General features: G+C 34.0%; 2 long non-coding RNA genes across 3 annotated transcripts in view; one reads left to right on the top strand and one right to left on the bottom strand.

The window, feature by feature from the left end:
* LOC136026490 (uncharacterized) overlaps positions 1 to 16,456 on the bottom strand; it is a 31,122-nt gene that overhangs the window by 5,756 nt on the left and 8,910 nt on the right. Inside the window, exon 2 of the long non-coding RNA XR_010617308.1 lies at positions 4,223 to 4,386. This is a non-coding gene — a long non-coding RNA (uncharacterized LOC136026490). The remainder of the gene's footprint in view (positions 1 to 4,222; positions 4,387 to 16,456) is intronic.
* The window catches only part of LOC136026491 (uncharacterized), a 46,061-nt gene continuing 42,010 nt past the window's right edge, over positions 12,406 to 16,456 (top strand). For both annotated transcript variants that reach the window (XR_010617310.1, XR_010617309.1), the window contains exon 1: positions 12,406 to 12,482. This is a non-coding gene — a long non-coding RNA (uncharacterized LOC136026491). The remainder of the gene's footprint in view (positions 12,483 to 16,456) is intronic.

The raw sequence follows: 16,456 nt of genomic DNA, 5'->3' as shown, positions 1-16,456 counted from the left end.
GAAGTTGGAGTTATTCGTCTCTCCAGAAAATGAGTTTCCTTGTGTGTGAGAATTTGTCAAGGCGGGTCTATTTCTCTCTCGGTAAATAAGAGATAATATGGCTGACTGGTAAAAAGGCTAAAACATAAATCATTAGTAAAAATGTGTCATAATCTTTCTTTTTAAGGTAGTCATAAGAACATTAATTGATGAAAAAAGATTTAAATTTAACGTAAAATGGAAAAAATCAAACTGAAATGCCAAATAGTAATCTTTTTGCTTCTTAAATCAAATTTTGATCTTTAACAAGCTGCAAAATCCGTTGACTATCAAACAAATTACTTTCAAATTTGAAAGGACAAACTATCCTTTCAGATGACCGTTTTGGGAATACAGGAAAATACTGTCGTTCGATTAGCGAAGTTTTATAACAATTTCATCAAAAGACCCATTTTTATATGCAGAGGATGAAAATATAATCTATATTGTGCCCATAGGTGGTTGACCAGAAACACTGGAACACCAGCCTATAGGCAAGATGCTGGTGACCAATTTGACTTTTCCATTGCTTCTTACGAGCTCTGATGTCGAAAAAAAAAGAATGGAATGCCGGATACTAAACGTATATCCTGGTTGCTGTCAAAAAATGCTGTCAGTCTGTTAATAATAATGATTTATTTCATCCATCCATCTTGTCATAAATTTCAAAACACCACACCGCTTGGAAATTTAACTATATCTAGTCCATACAAGAATCTGAAGGAGATATTTACAAAAATGAAACTATTGTGGGTCAGCACATACGATCCACTGGTGCATTGGATTGTTACGCAAATAAATGACTTGCTTTATCTGTATATCCTTCACGCAAACAAGTGGATAGCCTATTTTGACTGAACCAAATAAATATCCGTTGTGGAGGAGGATACAATTTATTTGTTTCTCACACTTTAATTGGTTCTTAAAGGAAAAAAAACTAGGACACCAGTTGAAAAAAAAAAAAAAACTTGAGCATTTTCCTACCTGCGTTTTCTTCACTTCTAACCAAATTTTGCAATTTTAAGTGAGCTTTACCCGGTTTTTAAAAGAGAGAAAAACAATATTGGTACAAAGATATGTGGATTTTCTATTTTCAAATAAAAAAAAACTATAGAAATACCATGTTAAAACTCTCCGGTAAATTTCTAATTTTTGATATGAAATGAGTTAAATTCAAAATGAAAAGACAATTGCATTACGGCTGCAACGTTTTCATTTTTTAAACTAAACTTTTCTGTGGAAAAGCCCTTAATTTTTTTTTCTATTAAATCATGGACTGACTTATAGATACAAATATACAGAATAAAAACTATTGATTTGGTTTATTTCTTTTAACAGTACTGTTTGTCCTTGTATGTCATTGTAGGTCATTGGATGGGCGAATATGGTCAAGGCCTCAGGTGCTTATATGTTAGAAGTGCTAAAGAAGCAAAATGTTTTTTTTTTTCCAACGAATAATTACTTTTAGCATAGTTTAAAAGCCGAACCAGTTTGTCTTTGGATATATATTGACCCCTCATAGATCCTGGGGAAAGCTCTTTAAATTATAAGATTTGCCTATAGTTCATGTATAGTATTTGTTTTTGGGAAGTATATATATATTTTTCCGGTGTGGGGGGGATTTTCCATGGGGAGTATTTTCCATGGGGAGGCAAGTTTTCAGTGGGTGGATTTTTCAGAGGAAACCTTACATTAAGGGAATTTACCAGAATTTCTACACGAAACTCTTTTTAAGGCTTGCTTTCTTTTTGCAGACTCAATTTAATGCGTGAAGATGTTAAGGGTAATCAACCGGGATAAAATTTCGCAAGGATTGAAATATCCTTCAGGGGATATGTCCGAAATTTTTCAGCTAAAAGTAGAGAGCTACATTAAAACTTAAAACGAACAAAAATTATTATGTATATGAGGGTTTACTCCTCTTCAGCACCTCGCTTTTTACGGTAAAGTTTGATTTTTCCCAATTGCTCACTAGGTTTATTTAATAAGAACAATAAGAAGCCTTTTTTTAAAAGTACGAAGAAACTTTAGCGTAAAGAGCAAGTTGTTGAGGAGGAGCAACGTCCTCATATACTTAATAATTTCTCTTCGTTTTAATGTTTCTCCCTACTTTCAGTTGAAAACTTTTTTTGTATTTAACAGCAGAAAAAACAGGACTAAATAGACAGAAATATATAAAAATTTTATGCATTAAGTACAGAAAGCCGTCCATTCAAATTATTTATTAAGCTGGATAAATGTTTTCCAATTATTTATAATGCTGGATAAAGGATAAATGTTTGCGGAAAACACAGCTGAAAATAGATTACTTCCCTTTACCTTTGTTGTAAAAAATGTGCTTTGTGTTCATTTTTTTACGCAATTAAATAAAAAAAAACAGCTTTTTTAACTGAAAGTAAGGAGCGACTTTAAAACTGAAAAAGAACAGAAATTACTCCGTTTATGAAAGGGGCTGTCCCCTCCTCAACACCCCGCTCTTTACGCTAAAGTTTGACTCTTTCTCTCAAATATACTTTTTAAAACAGTAAAAAATATTAGCGTAAAGAGCGGGGCGTTGAGGAGGGAACAGTCCCTTTCATATACGGAGTAACACAAAATAATTATGTTCGTTTTAATTTATAATTTTACCTTTTACTTTCTTTCGAAAGACTTTTTTTTCTTTAATTTCATTCAAGAACTGAAATTTGAGCTACACAAGCCTGAGTGTTTTTTGCAGTCCCAAAATAAAACGTCGTGAATTTTTCTGGATTTCATTTGGTAAAATTTTCTTGAAACCAGCAACAATTGTTGTATCAACATTTGTCTGTAAATCATGATTTCTAGTTTTGGACAGTGAAATAAAAAAAAAATAATAATCATAAGATTTTGCGAGGCATCGTAAGGTTTGTGAAAACTTCCTCTGCAAGGGATTTTAAACGAGTAAAAGAACAAAAAGTTAATTTCACCTGATTGGTTCTTCAGTTTGAAAATTCACTCCTGTTAAAAGAACAGAAAGTTTTTCAGACAGATTCTATAATTACATATAAACTAATTATTTCTACGTGCTACAAAAGTGTGGGGAAACCCATTTCAGGTGGAAAGAGCTCCCGAATTTACATTGTTTCCCTCAAAATTGGTACAAACATAAAATGGTCACCTTCAGTTCCCTATTCTCCACCCTTCCATGTAATCCATTGGCTTCAAAAATTTTAATAACTTATTATATTCTCCAAAAATTTGTCAATCCCTCTTTTAATTTTCGGTTTTAACTGAGATTTAAAATTTTAATATTTTCATTATTGAGCACAGGTTCAAACCTTAGGGGTGGCACCAGAACATTTTTTAAGGAGGAGAAGAGGTAATAATCAGTGAAAATTACATTTTTAGGTGATTATATATCGAGTTTCAGTGGGGAATATCCTTTGGACTCACTTCTGGGGTATCGGGGTTAAAAAAGAAATATCTTTTTGTTTCATCACTTATAGTCCGTGATGCTAAGTGTTTCACATAATATATCAGACTTTTTTGTCTTCAATGAAGCTAAATAACTGACATTTTAATGGCCTTCAAATAAAATATATAAAAATCAAAAATAATAATAATGCAATCTTGAAATTTAGCTTATCACTTGACAAAACAACAACAACAACGATAAATGTTTTTCAGAATCTCAAGAGCAATAAAGTTTCAAACTTGCTGTGTAATCTCTTTTTGACAAAATAAATTCTTTTCAAATCTATAATAGAAAACGGTATATTAATTTCAAATTATATTTGCATTTATTCTATTCAATTCCTTTTCATTTTCTAAAATTCTGTTGGTTTTGAGTGACACGTCAATTTGGTTCTTGTTTTTAACGAGGTGTTACTCTTCTTCGTCACTTGGTGCACATATTGTTAGTACCATATGTTTTAAACAGTTGTTTTAATTACGGTGAGGGCAGGGGATAACTATTTCGTAAATTCATTTGCCTCTCCCTAGATAATGAAAAATATACGAAAAATTCAGCCAAAACAATGGGTTTTGATTTCAACAAAGCAGCAAACAAAAAGAGAAAGCAAAATAACACTTTAAATAAAAAAAAAATAACTGAAAATATTCCGTATATTTCAACCCCACTTCCGGGAGCCTTTCTCAATGGAAAAAAAACAAAAGTTGTTTCCAAAAATAACACAAAAAAACAACATCAACTAAAAACACACAAATAAAAATAAAAACAACTCACATTATAAACAAACTTCCAGCAACGGTGTTGCAACATAAGAATAAAACCAAAGCGAATGTCTGTATTAAAATTATAGGTCACCTTCCTCTCCACATTCAGTGTCCCATAGACTGTCTCAAAGCAAAGCACGTTTTCAGTCATTTTGTGGTACAAAACAGCAATTCCTGCCAAAAGAAGGTCAAAAAGGTATTGTGTGAAAATTCTGAGACAGTCAATTGAATTAAAAGTTTTGAAAATATGTATGCATATTGAACCTGCCATTTCAGAGGCAGTAATGCCTGCGGTGGTATATTCGTTTCTAAAGGTACAGGTAGTCCTAGAAAATTAATGGCTAGAATATATATTTATTTTTGCCAAAAAGACTGTCCCACAGCAAAATATGACCACAATTAAATTAGCCATGCATTTTTTCATTAGTAAAAGAAAAGTAGTTTTTACAATCATAATGAACATATCTATTTCTGAATTTTTCCAATGTGGCCATATCTAATTTTTTTGGGGGGTAGGGGGTATGTTTAGTTTGTGAGAGGGGGATACTCTCGAGAACAAAAGCTCCCGAAAGCCCTAGTTGAATGAATGATTAATATTGTCCTGTTTCTAAGGGACCAAATTAAAAAACTGAATATTAGTTTCGCATTGACTCAACGAACATTTTGAAGAATTTTTCCGCCATCTTCGTTAAAAAAAATAAGAGAGAAGCTAACCCTCTTATTTATTTATTTTTACGAATTAGCTTATTTTGCCTGCTGAAGTGTTAAAAAAGTAAAAATCTAAATAGCCGAAGTTGAAATTTCCCTAAAATTACCCAAATCATAAGAAAAAACTACCTGTTAAACAGTTATTGTCAGCGCCAATTCAATGAACATTTCAAATTGACCTGAAACTATACAGAAAACAAGAGCTAAGAGCTCATATGCACTTGTGACGAGGCAAGAAGAGCTAAGAGCCAAGAGCTCATATGGTATGAATTCTAACAAAATTTTAAGAATCAATAGATTGATTTAAAAGGAAAATCAGAGGCTTAATGCCGGTCAGAATTTAAAATAAGAGCTCCGAGTCACGATGTCCTTCTAAATATCAAAATTCATTAAGATCCGATCACCCACTCGTAAGTTATAAATCCCTATTTTTTCTAATGTTTTCTCTCCCTTTAGCCCCCCAGATGGTTGAAACTGAGAAAACGACTTTATCAAGTCAATTTGTGCAGCTCCCTGACACGCCTACCAATTTTCATCGTCCTAGCACATCCAGAAGCACCAAACTTGTCAAATCACTGAACCCCTCCCCCCAGCTCCACCAAAGAGAGCGAATCCTGTACGGTTACGTCAGTTACGTATCAAGGACATTTGCTTATTCTATCCTCCAAGCTTCATCCCGATTCCTCCACTCCAATTGTTTTCCAAGATTTACCCCTCCAACTCCCCCAATGTCAAAAGATCTGGTCGGGATTTGAAATAAGAGCTCTGAGACATGAATTCCTTCTAAATATAAAATTTCATTAAGGTCCGATCACCTATTTGTAAGATAAAAATACCCCAATTTTCACATTTTCCAAGAATTCCGGTTTCCCCCTCCAGCTCCCCCCAATGTCACAGGATCTGGTCGTAATTTAAAATTAGAGCTTTAAAGCACAAGATCCTTCTAAATATCAAGTTTCATTAAGATCTGGTCACCCTTTCGCAAGTTACAAATACCTTAATTTTCAAAATTACCCCCCCCCCAACTCCACCAAAGAGAGCAGATCCTTTAGGGTTACGTCAGTCACATATCTTAGACAGGTTTTTATTCTTTCCATTCAGTTTCATCCTTATCTCTCCGCTTTAAGTATTTTCTAAGATTTCCGGTCCCCCCAACTGCCCCCCATGACGCTGGATCCGGTTGAGATTTAAAATAAGAGATCTGAGTTACGAGGTCCTTCTAAATATGAACTTTCATGAAGATCCGATCACTCCTTCGTAAGTTAAAAATGCGTCATTCTTTCTAATTTTTCAGAATTACCCCCCCCCCCCAATTGAGCGGATCGTTCCAATTATGTAAATCACGTATCTAAGACTTCTGCTTATTTTTCCCACCAAGTTTCATCCCGATCCCTCCAATCTAAGCGTTTTCCATGATTTTAGGTTACCCCATCCCAAACTCCCCCCAACGTCACCAGATCCGGTCGGGATTAAAATAAGAGCTTTAATACACGATATCCTTCTAAATATCAAATTTCGTTGAGATCCGGTTACCCGTTCGTAAGTTAAAAATACCTCATTTTTTCTTTTTTTTTCAGAATTACCCCCCCCCCCCAACTATCCCAAAGAGAGCGGATTCGTTCCAATTATGTCAATCATGTATCTAGGACTTGTGCTTATTTTTCCCACCAAATTGTATCCCGATCCCTCAACTCTAAGTGTTTTCCAAGATTTTAGGTTTCCCTCTCCCAATTCCCCCCCCCCTCAATTTCACCAGATCCGGTCGGGATTGAAAATAACAGCTCTGAGACACGATATCCTTCCAAACATCAAATTTTATTAAGATCTGATCAACCATTCGTAAGTTAAAAATACTTCAATTTTTCTATTTTTTCCGAATTAACGGTCCCCCCAATCCCCCCAGATGGTTAAATCGGGAAAATGACTATTTCTAATTTATTCTGGTCCGGTCCTTGATACGCCTGCCAAATTTCATCGTCCTAGCTTACCTGGAAGTGGCTGAAGTAGTAAAATCGGGACCGACAGACAGACCGACAGAATTTGCGATTGCTATATGGCACTTGGTTAATACCAAGTGCCATAAAAACAAATTAAGTACTTTCCGGGACCTCGTTTTCCAACAGTCCGTGGTAACGAACTGTAGTATAGAACATTTTTTTTTTGAATAATCGTAGGATAATCATATCGACCCAGTGGTCCTATAATGTCGTGAGAAGGCCCATTCTAGCGGAAATTAAAAGTTCGGGTGCCCTTATTAAGTGACCAAAAAAATTGGAGGGCACCTAGTCCATCTCCCACGCTCATTTTTCCCAAAGTCAACAAATCAAAATTTGGATATAGCCATTTTGTTTAACATAGTCGAAAAACCTAGTAACTATGTCTTTACAGTGTTTACATATAGTAAAGGTTATTGGGAAGCGTACAGACGTTTTCAGGGGGATTTTTCTTTGTTGCGAGGGGGAGGGGCTGAAGAGAAGGGGTACTTGGAAGAATCTTTCCATGGGGGAGAAGAATTTCCATGAAGGATTTTCTAACATTATTTAAAACAAAAACAATGAAAAAATAGATATGAAAAAGTTTTTTTTTTCAACTGAAAGTAAGGAGCAGCATTAAAACTTAAAACGAACAGAAATTATTACGCATATGAGTGGTTCATCTCCTCCTAAATACCTCACTCTTTGCGCTAAACTATTTTTAGCAATTTCAACTATTTATCCTACGGCCTCTATTATTCAGAGGTCATCCTTAAAGAATTGGGCGAAAATTTAAGCTTTAGTGTAAAGAGCGAGGTATTAACGAGGGGCAAATCTCCTCATATACGTAATAAAAATATACGAATATAGAAGTTCGTTACGTAGGTTAAGTCGTAAGTTACATATATTTTTTACTAATACAAGTGTTTGTAAAAAAAAATAAAAGTTCTAGTTAACTTTTAAGTAGCCATAAGATTGGAGGGTAACTAGGCCTCCTCCCCCACCCTTTTTTCTCAAAATCATCCGATCAAAACGAGGAGAAAGCCATTTAGCCCAAAACAAAAATTAATATGCAAATTTCTTTTAATTATTCATGTGCGGAGAGCCAAAATCAAAACATGCATTAATTCAAAAACGTTCAGAAATTAAGTAAAAAAAAAAACATTTTTTTTAACTGAAAGTAAGGAGTGATATTAAAAATTAAAACGAACAGAAATTACACCGTATATGAAAGGGGCTGTTCCCTCTTCAACGCCCTGCTCTTTACGCTAAAGTTTTTTACTGTTTTAAAAGGTAGAGTTGAGAGAAAGAGTCAAACTATAGTGTAAAGCCCCTTTCATATACGGATTAATTTCTGTTCGTTCTAAGTTTTAATATCGCTCCTTACTTTCAGTTAAAAAACTTGCATTTTTTTATTTAATAAACTAAAGAAGTTTGAGTTTCATTTATCATTGTGCTGTCACAAAAAAATCTTTGTCGGATAATTTTCAACTTGGATTGTTTTGGAAGAGAATTGGAATCTCTTTTTTTTTATTAAAAGAAGGTAAGTGTTTTTTATCTTATTTTATGTTTACAACTTCTAAAGTGTCCTTATAAGAGTGGGATAAAAAAAAACTTCGAAGTAATTACTAATTTTCATAATTAGTTAGTAAGTTAGTAATTAATTGCATAAATAGTTAGCAACTACTTTTCATTTTTTTTCACAGACCTATCTTATATTGTATTCCTACGTGAATACATTTTCTAAGTATATAAGGCAGTTATTTGAAAATTCAATTTTGGGTTTGCAATGCAATATTTTACCAATGTTGCTGATATGCATACCACCCAAGACATTTTTGGTGTGTAGTGTAATAATTTATCAATGTTCCAACCTTCAATTGTGAAAATAAATATGCGTAGCTTAATTATTTAAGCTCATTAAAAATTAATCTTTGTATTTAAGGTGGCATTTTGAAGCCACCACTGCGCAGGACCAGTCAAACTAAATGACCCTTATAAACTCTGTCTAACCAGTTTTCAAAAACTGGTTGGACAGCGTTTATAATATTAATTAAGGTGGCATTGTGAAGCCACCACTGCGCAGGACAAGACGAACTAAATGACCCTTATCAATGCTGTCAAACCAGTTCTCAAAAACTGGTTGGACAGCGTTCATAATATTAATTAAGGTGGCATTGTTAAGCCACCACTGTGCAGGACCAGACAAACTAAATAATCATTATCAGCGCTGTCAAACCAGTTTTAAAATTTGGTTTTACAACGTTTATAATATTAATTAAGGTGGCATTGTGAAGCCACCACTGTGCAGGACCAGACAAACTAAATAATCATTATCAGCGCTGTCAAACCAGTTTTAAAATTTGGTTTTACAACGTTTATAATATTAATTAAGGTGGCATTGTGAAGCCACCACTGTGCAGGACCAGACAAACTAAATAATCATTATCAGCGCTGTCAAACCAGTTTTAAAATTTGGTTTTACAACGTTTATAATATTAATTAAGGTGGCATTGTGAAGCCACCAATGCGCAGGACCAGACAAACTAAATAACCATTATCAACGCTGTCAAACCAGTTTTAAAATTTGGTTTTACAACGTTTATAATATTAATTAAGGTGGCATTGTGAAGCCACCAATGCGCAGGACCAGACAAACTAAATAACCATTATCAACGCTGTCAAACCAGTTTTAAAATTTGGTTTTACAACGTTTATAATATTAATTAAGGTGGCATTGTGAAGCCACCACTGTGCAGGACCAGACAAACTAAATAACCATTATCAACGCTGTCAAACCAGTTTTAAAATTTGGTTTTACAACGTTTATAATATTAATTAAGGTGGCATTGTGCCACCACTGTGCAGGACCAGACAAACTAAATAACCATTATCAACGCTGTCAAACCAGTTTTAAAATTTGGTTTTAACGTTTATAATATTAATTAAGGTGGCATTGTGAAGCCACCACTGTGCAGGACCAGACAAACTAAATAACCATTATCAACGCTGTCAAACCAGTTTTAAAATTTGGTTTGACAGCGTTTATAATATTAATTAAGGTGACATTGTGAAGCCACCACTGTGCAGGACCAGACAAACTAAATAATCATTATCAGCGCTGTCAAACCAGTTTTAAAACTTGGTTTTACAACGTTTATAATCTTAATTAAGGTGGCATTGTGAAGCCACCACTTTGCAGGACCAGACAAACTAAATAACCATTATCAACGCTGTCAAACCAGTTTTAAAATTTGGTTTTACAACGTTTATAATATTAATTAAGGTGGCATTGTGAAGCCACCAATGCGCAGGACCAGACAAACTAAATAACCATTATCAACGCTGTCAAACCAGTTTTAAAATTTGGTTTTACAACGTTTATAATATTAATTAAGGTGGCATTGTGAAGCCACCAATGCGCAGGACCAGACAAACTAAATAACCATTATCAACGCTGTCAAACCAGTTTTAAAATTTGGTTTTACAACGTTTATAATATTAATAAAGGTGGCATTGTGCCACCACTGTGCAGGACCAGACAAACTAAATAATCATTATCAGCGCTGTCAAACCAGTTTTAAAATTTGGTTTTACAACGTTTATAATATTAATTAAGGTGGCATTGTTAAGCCACCACTGTGCAGGACCAGACAAACTAAATAATCATTATCAGCGCTGTCAAACCAGTTTTAAAATTTGGTTTTACAACGTTTATAATATTAATTAAGGTGGCATTGTGAAGCCACCAATGCGCAGGACCAGACAAACTAAATAACCATTATCAACGCTGTCAAACCAGTTTTAAAATTTGGCTTGACAGCGTTTATAATATTAATTAAGGTGGCATTGTGAAGCCACCAATGCGCAGGACCATACAAACTAAGTAACCCTTATCAACCCTGTCAAACCAGTTTTCAAAAAAAATCTTTAACTCAAGGGTGGAATCAACGAAATGCGCAATAGTCTATAAGCTAATTAATCCAACTAGGAGTAAAAATATTACTCTAAATGGAAAAACCAGAGATTCCATCAAGTTGACTGCTTGGAGGTATATTAACGTATTTTTACAAATAAAAATATCTCGTTTCTAGCTTTTGATCGATCACATTAGATTATTGAATATTATGCATTTGGAATCAAAATAAAAAGCGAATTCTTTTATAATAATGACGAATACCGAACACTGCCTTTCTATAATACAACTACAGAAGAGAGAACAATGAGGATTTTTTTTCCCAAGACAGTGAACCAACAAAACCTATTTGAATATTCAGCCCTATATCTAAGGGCCGTCTTCAGCAAAGAAAATAATAAACAATAATACACTTACAATAAAAGTTTTCGGTTAAAAATCCATTCTTTTCTTTTCTTTTTCTTAAATAGCCTTGGCATCATTACTTCTTAACGAAAAGTTCAGCCAAGACTGTGTGATAAAAGCTAACATTTTACAAGCTAAAAAGGTTCATTCATTGAACTAACTGTATTTGTTAAAAATTGGAATAATTTCTCATATATTTGCCTTATGTGCAGCTAATCTTATAGTTCTTTTGGGATTGGGCTTGTTTTTATTCGGTCCTATTTTTGTTTTATCTTGAATTAGATTATTTTCTGTAATTAATTTTGTGTACATAGGGTACTTAATATCTTAATATCAAGTTGAGCACTTAATGTTTGTTCAGAGCCGTATATTAAAATAGAATTAAATTTTATTACAGACATACTTTTTGGCAACGGGTACCCAATTTCTCTCATAAATACTGTTATTGCTCAAAGAATAAAGATGCATTCTTCTAAAACCTTTAATCCGCACCAGAAAACGATTCGAATAATCCCACAAGCACGACTTACCTACCTTATATTCCAAAAATTACTTCAAAATTGAAAAACGTTTGTTTAAAAAACAATTTACGTGTTGTATTCACAAGTAATTTAAGTATAATGAATCTTCTCAATTCTGGTAAGGAGAAAGCCCCAGTTACTCGTCTAAGAGGGGTGTATCAAATACCATGTAGTTGTGGAAATTATTACATTGGTCGAATCTACCAAAATTTAGGAACAAGATTACAGCAACACAAAGAAAGTATTGAAAAAGCATTAAAATCTAGAAATAACTCCATAACAGCTTTAAGCAATTTGAAAATCCAAACCATTATGTTCTATTTGACGAAACAATTCTAATTAGCAATGACCTAGGAATCAAACAAACAGGCCGCGAGGCAATCGAAATCAAACGCAACTTAAATAATAATACATCCCTAAATAGAGACTTGGGTGAATACACACTCAACCCTAAGTACACAAAATTAATTACAGAAAATAATCTAATTCAAAATAAAACAAAAATAGGAACGAATAAAAACAAGCCCAATCCCAAAAGAACTACAAGATTAGCTGCAGATAAGGCAAATATCGCAATCAAAAATTATTCCAATTTTTAATAAATACAGTTAGTTGAATGAATGAACCTTTTTTAGCTTGTAAAATGTTAGCTTTTATCACACAGTCTTGGCTGAACTTTTCGTTAAGAAGCAATGATGCCAAGGTTATTTAAAAAAAAGAATGGATTTTTAACCGAAAACTTTTATTGTAAGCGTTTTATTGTTTATTATTTTCTTTGCTGAAGACGGCCCTTAGATATAGGGCCGAAATATTCAAATAGGTTTTGTTGGTTCACTGTCTTGGGAAAAAAAAGTCCTCATTATTCTCTCTTCTGTAGTTGCAAATTCTTTTAATGTATAAATTGTTATCATATTTCCTTCTTTTTAAAATTGTCGTTACAATTGGATCCAATTGTTTCACACTTACAATTCATTTCAACGAAAAGTTTCATAATAGTCATTTGACGTATCAGTAAAAAATAGCCTCTTTGCCTACTTTTTATAGAGAAATGTTTATTTTGTTCCTTGTTTAAGGCATATGCGACAAAAGGAGTTGTTACTTTTTGTGATTTGGAAAACCACAGAAACAACAGATTTATTTTCAATTAAATTAAAGAAGGACTAGATAAATCTTGTATTAGTCAAGGTATCAAACGGTTCATGGTAACCAAATGTAAGTAAGGAGTAATCCGGCTCGATAGTAACAAAAACTCTAAAAAACAGAATTTCGATACAAATAGAAACATCAAAAGAATCGAATTTTATGCCGATTTTAAATATACCGGTTTTATCAAGTTTAGTCCTACCTGTAGAGGTTGTCCTTTTCTCAACGCCATGCTCTTTAAGCTAAAGTTTGACTCTCTCTCACAGCTCTATATTTTAAAACAATAAAACATGTTAGCATAAAGAGTGAGGCGTTGAAGAGTGGACAGCTCCTTTCACATACGGTATAATTTCTGTTCGTTTTAATTTTTAATGTCGCTCCTTATTTTGGTAGAAAAAACTTGTTTTTATTTTATTTAATAAAGCCTAAAGATCACCGTCAATGTTTTTAATATAGATATGTCATAAATTTTTAGATATCATATATCGAGTAATATATTCATAAATACTGAGAAATATTAATGAGAAATGATTGATGAATTGGCCATCTCGAACTTTCAAGCAGGTGTATTCCGGGAAAAAAAGGATGTTTTTTGGGGGGGGGCTCTGCCCTTTGATCGCTCTCAATCTGAAAAAGGGCACTAAAACTTGTGATTAGCAATCCAACAAGCCCCATCCAAAGTATGTACAATCATCCTCCCTATATAAACCTTATATGCCCCCACAGCATAAATTACAATCCTTGCCCTGAGGAATGTAAGGGGGTTGTCATCCTCATATACATAATTTCCGGTACTTTCAACAACATTGAACAAAATGGCTATTCCAAAGTTTTGATTGGATATATTTGGGGAAATGATGGGTGTAGGATGGGTTTACTTGCCCTCCAATCACTTTTATTATAAAAAAGGGTCTAGCCCTTTCAATTCCCAAGTGAATGAGCCCTTTTCGAAGTTCCTACGACAACTTCTTCGACAAGTAATCTAGTCTAAAAAATGAAAAAAACAAGAAAACTTAAAAATGCATAAATAATACGTTGTGCTCACATCACGTTGTGCCCATATCATAGGCAGCACTCTTGTGCTTCCTATGGTAATTCCTGTTTCTAAACAATGGGCGCATTGCATAATTTACAATCTTTTCCCCAGGGACTGTGGGTGGTATGGCATGGCTGGTTGCATAGTTATTAGACCATTTGACTAATTTAAACAAACTGGGTATTATATAATTTCGGCCACTGTTAAGGTGGTCTGAAAAAGACAAGAGAGGTCCTTTGTCCTCCAAGTACTGTTCAAAATGCCTTTAAAATTTCAACTTAATATCGCCAGCCGTTCTTGAGATGTTACTGATGTACCATTTTGGCAATAAGTATACACATAGTGTGTTTTGATTTTGTTCAACATCCCCTAAAAATTTCCTGAAAGTAGTCTAAAATAGCTGAAGTAGCAGTTGCAGTCACAGTTGGAAGTTTTAACAGTCAGAAGTAGTCACAGACACAGTCGAAACCAGTCATACTTGCAGTCGCAGTAGTAATAGCCCTGAAAGTTTCAAGCTAATACCCTTACCCGTTCCTAAAATAATGCTGATATGCCTTTTCGATATCTTGAATGCAAATAGATTCTTTTGATTTCGCTAAAAATACCCCTCAACATTCCCCCGATATTTTACCTCAGTACGCTTCGCCTTTTTGAGATACACCCAGGATCGCAAACAGTCCGCCTTTCCCTAGGAAAAATCCTGTGTGTAAAAAATCGACAAATTTTGTAAATCACTTCCCTTGTCCCTGAAGCTGTGGAGGTATCACATCCCCGGAGGCACAGCTATAAGCTGTTGTGACTATTTTGACTAAAATGGCTTTTTCAGGCTTTTATCAGTTTTAAAGGCAGAGGGTGAGTCTGAAAGGGGAAGGAGGACTGGTTGCCCTCTATTCCTTTTACAAAATAATTTTTATTTAAAAAATAAATAATATTATAAAATGTTGAAAATTAACACCTGTTTTTAAAAGGGCAACAATAACAAATTAGCGTTGAAATAAATTGCCGGCCCTAAAAGTAAACCCTCTCTTTTATTAGAGAGACAAAAAACATATTTTTAAAAAACAAGAAAGAGCGAGGTTATAATTTCAAACGAGTTACGATCACCATTACGTGGAAGAACATGAAGTCCTCCTTAATCCCCATTTTTAACGTTCAGATCTTAAGAAGGTTAATACATTACGGCAGCTTATCAATTTGTGACTGTAAATATTTTATTGATTTTCGAAACCCAGAATTTTCTGTGAAGTTTTCTACGAAAATGTCGAAAAAATACTGTTTTCAGCTGAACATTAGCGGCAACCTAAAAAAATGGGAAATTACAGGTCAATAGCTCCGTCTCGTTCAGGGTCATCTTTAATCGTTTTAAGTTTTAACATTACTCTTTACTTGCAGTCGAAAAAACTACAATCCCTCAAGAAACCCTGGAATTTAGTCTTAAGTTATTGACTGGGTAAAGAAGTCAATTTGTTATAAACGGTTCCCATTTCCTGTAATCTTTAGCAGATGAATTTAGGTCATATCAATAAAACTTAAATACCTAAATTGGAAACTCTTTTTTAGGCTGTATCAAAGGTCCTTAATCTGACTTATACCAGATAAACCATTTTTGGGTCTTTTAGAGTCAAGCTTGAAAGTTTTATTGGTAAGATAGCTGAGAATTATGATAACAATAAATCCCCTCAAATTGACTTTCACCATGATTGTCAAGGTCTTTCGATCATTGTAAACCTGTAATTTCTACTCCGGGTTGCTCTTCTAAAGTGACGTAATGCAATGCAATTAATTTTACTAGTGTTTTCTCATTTATTGAGTTCCAGATATTTCTAGTACGGTCATTGTCGTATCAGTTCAAGGAACATTTACCCTTCAACAATGATTGGACCCAGGAAGATTTCGGACTTAGGAGCCGCAAATTGGGGCTACAATCATAAAAAATAGACCAATTTCATTATGTCCTCCATAAAGTATGCTTTCTTCTGGCTACCCATCATGCCTATGGGGAGAGCCTAGAGGATATTCATGCTCATAAATAGGCTGGCTTTACATATTTATATAAGCTCCCACTTGATATAGAATGTTTAGATGGGGAAATATAGCTTAGTACAGGGTTCAAAGTAGGGTTCTAACCAAAGGCAAACGCATGCCTAGGACCGCGAGAAAGAGTTTCTATTGTTAGATATCTTAAAAAAAAATCTATATAACTGCCTATTTTAGTACATCACAAGCATCGCAGCAAAACAGTCATGGTCCATTTTAAATGGGTAGAGAGTGAATGTACAAGATTCAAAAAATTTCAGGCCTAGAAAAGGATTGGGAATATCTGATCCAATAGAAAACTAAATCAGACTGAACTGATACAGAATCCAAAAACTGCTCAGGTAGAAAACTGAAGGATAGAAATGACGGCCATCATCCTTAGAGCCAAAGAGAATTCCATTTCAACTGTGGAAAGGCTAGAACTTGTTGAACCTTATGTAAAAAAAATTAAAGGGTTTGCTTCCCCCAAATCCTCGTAATAAAAATAAGAATGACATTATTTGAA

Source organism: Artemia franciscana, chromosome 4 (genome assembly GCF_032884065.1).
Source record: "Artemia franciscana chromosome 4, ASM3288406v1, whole genome shotgun sequence".
In the NCBI taxonomy this organism is placed as follows: domain Eukaryota; kingdom Metazoa; phylum Arthropoda; class Branchiopoda; order Anostraca; family Artemiidae; genus Artemia; species Artemia franciscana.
The sequence above is the reverse complement of the archived record's forward strand: the minus strand, read 5'-3'. Positions and strand labels throughout refer to the sequence as shown.